The sequence below is a fragment of the Ictidomys tridecemlineatus genome, chromosome 2, assembly GCF_052094955.1.
Source record: "Ictidomys tridecemlineatus isolate mIctTri1 chromosome 2, mIctTri1.hap1, whole genome shotgun sequence".
Classification (NCBI taxonomy): domain Eukaryota; kingdom Metazoa; phylum Chordata; class Mammalia; order Rodentia; family Sciuridae; genus Ictidomys; species Ictidomys tridecemlineatus.
Window position 1 is genome coordinate 106906135 of NC_135478.1, and position 6043 is coordinate 106912177.

The 6043-nt window shown below is 59.9% G+C and overlaps 1 long non-coding RNA gene across 1 annotated transcript; it reads right to left on the minus strand.

The window, feature by feature from the left end:
- Positions 1–511: 511 nt before the first annotated feature.
- LOC144375289 (uncharacterized) lies at positions 512–4862 on the minus strand. Its single transcript, XR_013434924.1, has 2 exons — positions 4042–4862; positions 512–2894 (listed from the first exon to the last, which is right to left on the minus strand). It is a non-coding gene; the product is annotated as an uncharacterized LOC144375289 (long non-coding RNA).
- Positions 4863–6043: the final 1181 nt, after the last annotated feature.

The window sequence follows — 6043 nt, forward strand, 5'->3', positions numbered from 1 at the left end:
GTGGCCTATTTCCGAGGCCTGAGGTCTTCCTGGCCTGCAATGGGCATGCTCTGGACCACATGTGAGGAGGCATCTCTTGGGGAGGCAGGAGAGCTACCCAGACCCCCTGCTGCCCAAGGGGGCCTCTTGAGTCCCTTCAGCAGAATGGAAACCCCTGGATTCCACTCCACTCACCCCTGATTTTAAAAATAATTACCTCTCAGCCAGGTGTGGTGGTGCACACCTGAGACCCAGCAGTCAGGAGGCTGAGGCGGGAGGATCTCAAGTTCAAAGCCAGCCTCGGCAACTTAGTGAGACCCTGTCTCAAAAATAAAAAATAAAAAGGGCTGGGGGTGTGGCTCAGTGGTAGAGTGCCCCTCGGCTTCAATTCCCAGCACCCCCAAAAAGTTTCTTATTACAAAAGATATTCTTATTTTAGAATAACTATAGCAATTACAGTTATAATTAAAACACTATTTGAATGACAACATATGATATTATTCTATGGTTATTAAACAATGACAATCGACAATTATGGAAAAATGATAGACTAATTTTTTTTTTATCACCGATAGAATAGAAGCAGAATTAAGAGGTAAAAATCTTAAAAGTCACTAGTGACCCAGAGCCACCGTGGTGCTCAGTCCTGTTTGTCCCAAGCCTTCTTTGTGGACATGCGAACACAGGTTTTGTTGGCTAAACACAGCTGTGCCTGGTGAACTTTCAAAATCAAAACCTGCCTTTTATGGAAGTGTGATCTGCATGCACTAAACCCTGGGTTGGAATCCTTCTCTGAGTGCAGTGCGTGGCGATGATCTTGGACGGGCACCACAAGCTGCAGAAGTAGAATGAGAGGCCTGCATGCCCTGCTCCAGCTTCCCTGCGCCACAGGGCACATAGCCTCCACACCAGGAGCAGACCACGCAGGGCCGGGCTGCCATCCTGGGCCTGCTGTGGCCCTCACCTGGGTGGGCGCTCTCCCCGGCTCCCCTGTGGCCTTGATGTTGTGCTCTGTCCAGCAGCTCCTGCTGGGTGTGTCTGAGGGTCACTATATCCATCCCAGGGGCCCAGTTTGGGGAAGAAAATCAGGCAAACAGAATTGCAGCCTCCAAAACGTGCCTTGAGGGTGGAGAGCTGGGGAGTTTCCAGGGAGCACCCATGGGACAGCGGGCCCAGAGGGCTCTCTGTCCCTGCAGTCCTGCCTGGGTGCCTGGGTGCCTGGCTGCGGCTCCTGCTGAGTTCCAAGGTCTGCCAGGCCTTTGTATGCACTGGTGTCTCAGTGGCTGTGCACCCAGGAGCCAGCCTGCCCAGGGATCGTGGTGGACTCTGCGGGATGGGTGTCCCGTTCAGGGGTGACCTGCCTGACCTGCCAAATGCTGGCAGCAGTGTGGTGGGAGCCAGCTCATGGTGGCTCACAAGGCCCAGAGCCCGGAACTCCATTCTTCCGTTCACCCCAGAAGAGGGCAAAGTGCTCCCAGGTCAGAAGCTGCAGACAGCACGTGGTCAGTGGCCAGGGCAGTGGCAGCTCCCTGGCTTGAATCTCAGTCCCCCCATGTCCTCATGTGGACTCGGGGACAGGAACCTGACCTGTCTGGGCCTCAGTTCCCTTATCTGTACGCAGGGTTGGTGTGAGGGGGGCACTGTGGGCACAGCACTCACCCTGGAGCAGGAAGGTGACACAGGCCATGGCTGGAGGCTTGGAGGCTCCAGTGGGCAGGAGTGGGCTCCACGAGATTGGGGGGCTGGAATCCCCTGTGTGAAGCAGCAGGTCAATGTTCCAGCCAAGTGTCCCCAAGTCCCTGGGAACCTGGCTCTCGGGTGGCAGCTGGGTTGTGCCCATTCCCACCTCCCTCCCCTACCAGCAAGTCTCTGCCCCTAGGTCACCTCCTCGGAGGTGGACACTGCAGGGACCTGGAGGAAAGCTGGGGTGGACTGCTTCCTGGGCCTGGGTTGCTGGTGACCACTGGCTTTTCCTGCCTGCCAAGGGGGTCCCTGGGGCTGGACCCCAGGGCTGCTCCCACCTCAGGGCATTTCGGGCCTTGTCGGTTCCTCCCCTGCAGTGCTTCGGATTTGCCTCTTGAGGAAATTAATCTCTCTTTCTGGGAGCTTCCAAAACTCAGCAGCCCAGTGGCCCTGACAAGCCCAGTGGCCTGAGGAGGGGGCGCCAGCCAGTGACCGAGCAGCTGTGTACCTGGGAGCCAATCTGCCCAGGGACACCCTGAGGTCCCGGTGTCTCTGGGTAGGAGGGACCATGTGCCTCCATGCCCGGGGCCTGGCTCCTGGAGTGACCTCCCCGTGGCTCCAGCCTCCGCATTAGCAGATGTTGGTGCCTCACCCCGGGGCCCTTTGCAAGCCCAGGTAGGACCCAGGGTCAGGTGCCCCAAATGCCTCTCAACCTGCAAGGCCCAGGCCTCTAGGCCTCCTCCTCACGGGGCCCAAGTTCCACAGCCTTGCCTGCCCAGCCGAGACCATGATGCCTGTACACCAAGCAGGTTGTTTGCCTCTGGACAGTAAGGGACAGTGCCCACAGACCCACACTGCTGACCCCTGAAGGAAGCTGGGTTCCCCCAGTTACCAAGTCTGGGCTGTGGCTGCAGAACTTGCCTGCCCTGCATCCCTGGGTGTGGAGCTGCTGGATGGGGACATTACAGCTGGGCTTGTCACTAGATCATAGCTTGGTCTTAGTGCCACAATCAGAGGGCACGTGGCATGTGGGACAGGATGCATGGGTTTCTTGGGTACGAGGGATGGAGTCCTGGGCCAGAGGCCACTTGCAGGGCTGGCAGTCACAGTGGCCTCGGGAATGTTGCTCCTCTATCCACAATCTGCAGTTGTGACAGTGCTTGGCTTCCCATCCAATATGACCTCCTGTCCCTGCTCCTTGGGTCTAAGTAGACTGGGACTTGCTCTGGTCACTGGAGGTGGTGGAGAGTAGCCACAGTTAGAGCACAGGCCTGAGGCAGCCTTGGCTGTCCCCCAAGGAAGCTCTGGGAGGGGGAGGCCAGTGGGGCCCCTCCAGGGTGCCCACCTTGATGGCGACAGGCCCCTGGTATTCCCCAAGATAGTGAGGCCTGGGAGAAGGGGGTGAAGAGAGAGCCCGACACCGACAGCTTTCATCTCTCCTCAGAGGCAGACCACAGACCCCCAACCCCAAGTCCAAATTCCTGGGTGCTCTCGCTGACCCATCCACCCGTGGAATCACAGACCCCCAGGTGCTGAGTGTGCAGGCCGACAGGCGCCCTGAGCCACCTCTCAGCACCACCCGCACAAGGCAGGGCCCTGCTTTGTTCAGCAGCTCCTCTTGCACCAGGAGGTGGGTCAATGGCATCGCCCCAACCGTGCACCCTGTTCCTGAGCAGAGAGCGGAGCTGACTCGTGAGGCTTGTGTCCGGCCTGGTCTTTCTGTGCTAACACCTGATGTGATGGTCCCTCCGTGGGGCATGAGGACCTGGGAGGGCTGACGGGCCTGGGCACTCTGCAGGTGGCAGGCCTGATTCTGGTTGGAAGACGGAGGGACCCAATAGAGGGTGGGAGGCTAGGAGCCCGGGGCTTGCTGGCTTGTGAGGAGGTGGCCCAGAGCAGCAGCTGTGGGATGGGACTCGGCCAGAGCCGGAGCAGCCCGCAGGAGCAGAACAGTGGCCAGAGTCCTCACCTGTCTGGGGCCCTTGCTTTGGTTTCCCTCCGTGGGCCAAGGTGTGGGACCGCAGGGCCCAGGGTAGTGAGCCCATGACACCTGTCCCTTGCTGTAGGCCCTTCTTGGCCCCCACGGCTGCTGGAAGTCCCTCAGGCCACAGCCTCACCAGCCTTAGCGAGGTTGGTCTTGGTTTCAGGCTGTGCCTCCCTGGAGACCACCATGCTGGTGTCTTTCCACCCATGGGTGTTGGCCGTTCCCAAGTTGAGGGGCATTGAAGGACTTTTGGGGTGGAAGTCCTGTGACCCGGGTCGCCCCTCCCTTTCACATGCCCGCAGGCCTGGGAGCAGTTCTGCTCCTTTGAGGACCAAGGGAAGCCTCTGGGCCTATCCGCACCAGGAGGGTGTCTGTGCCATTCCAATTCACATTACCTCGATGGGGCCCTGCCGAGGTCCTCAGATGTCCTTTGCAGCTGCCATGTCAAGATGAGCTCCAACTGCTGTAGCACTGTGGGCCCTGATCTGGTGTGCAGTGTCCTCACAGGAAGCAGAGAGGGCACAAGGCACAGAGGAGACATGGGCCATGCTGGAGCCAAGAAACCAAAACCGAGGCCTGCCTGGGAGTCAGAGAGGAGTGGGGTCTCTCAGGGCCTTCCGAGGAGCCTGTGGCTGCCCGTTCATGCCTGCCTGCAGAACTGTTTACAAAGTTCCTGGGGCCTGTGGGCTGGGTGCCAGGTATGACCAGCACCGCTGACTCTCTGTGCTCTCCTGTCTGGTTGGGGCCTGCAGCCTGCAAGAAGGAGTGACCTTGGTGTGACGTTCTCAGGGTGGCAAGAAGCAGCTGTGGCCAGACATGGCCACACCTGTGATCCTAGCTCCTCGGCAGGCTGAGGCAGGAGGATCACAAACAAGTCCAGTCTCAGCAACTTAGTGAAACCCTGTCTTAAAAAATAACAAATAGGGCTGGAATGTGGCTCAGTGGTTGAGTGCCCCTGGGTTCAGTCCCCAGAGCCACAAAAATAAAACCAGCAGCTGTGGTGCCTCAGAGCCGCGAGGCCAGCCTGCAAACAGAACGCTCCCTGGAAGTTCCCGGGGTCCTGACGCTGTGACCATGGTGTTGTGGCTGTGGGCAAGTCAAACTGCGTCCTCCATGGAGGCCTTCATCCCCGGCTCCTCTGAGGGTCTCCAAGGTCCTACTGAATCCCTGCCTGATGCAGAGGCCGGTGTCGGGCCCTCCCACGGAACCTGCCTAGACGCAGGGTTGCTCCCAGGGCCCACGAGCCTTGCTGATCATCACTACCTGATGTCCCCGGTTGCGTGGGTCCTTGAGACCTGGCCTGTGCTCCTCTCTGGGCCCACTGAGCCCCCAGGGGTTTCTGAGGTTGAAGACCATCTGGGCTCTTGTCTTCACTGTGTCCTTGCAGCTGGGGACTGCCTGTGCCTGCCGGGGGAGACTCTGGGCCTGTGGCAGGCTGTGTCCCTGCTCCAGTCCCCTACCAGCTGCCAGCTGCTCCACCCTGGGACATGTGGGAGGATCTGCCTGCCTTTCTGTGGTCAGCAAGCCCAGGGGTGGGGCTGGGCCTGGCTGTGAAAGGCTCCCCAGGCACCATGGGAACATGGGGGACATGTCTGTTAAGACCCTTCCCTTCTGTGGGGGACTCTCTAGCTCCTTGGGGAACAGCAGGAGCCTCTGGGAAGCAGCAGCCACGTGGGGTTGAGGGTGCAGTGTTGGGCCACATCCTGGTGCCCTGATCCTGGCCTGGCTGATAGGTGAGGGGGGCCATGGCCTCAGGAGGCTGCTGTGGAGATGACCGCTGGCCCTCTGGACACAGGGCCTTCATCTCACTACAGTAGTGTGGACCAGCCAGCCTCCCCAGGTGGGCACATAGTGGGTGCACACCTAGTGCTATCCGCTGACCACCAAGCCCCACTCTTGCCACCAGCTCTGCCCAGGAACCTTGGGGCTGTGGCTCGCATGGCTGGGATCGAGGCCTCCCCCAGGGGCCTTCACCTGCTGACTGGAGGCTCTGTGGGCCACTTTCCTCAGGTCCATGTGGTCCTCAGCAATTTCACCTCCTCCGACGTCTTGAGACGCCAGGGACTCCGGCCCCAACCTGTGCCCAACCTCCTGCTCACCGGCTCACAGTCCCTCTCCATGATGCCTCCGGCACCAACCAGACCCCACCTGGCTGGTGGGAAGCCATCCCTCTCCTCCCTGGCAGGTCCTGCGCAGGACTGTGACCGTGCTCAGCCTGCTGTCCTGTGCAAGCACCCCAGGTCCCATGGCCACTTCCTGGGGGTCTCCCCTTCCTCCCTTCCCTCCCTGAAGTTGGCTCAGCCCAGTAGCTAGGGGACCCTTCCGAGAGGCAGGTAAGGCTCTGCTCTGCCCCAGACCCTCTCTGAGCAGGGTGGAGGTCCCTCAGCGCCCGCAGGG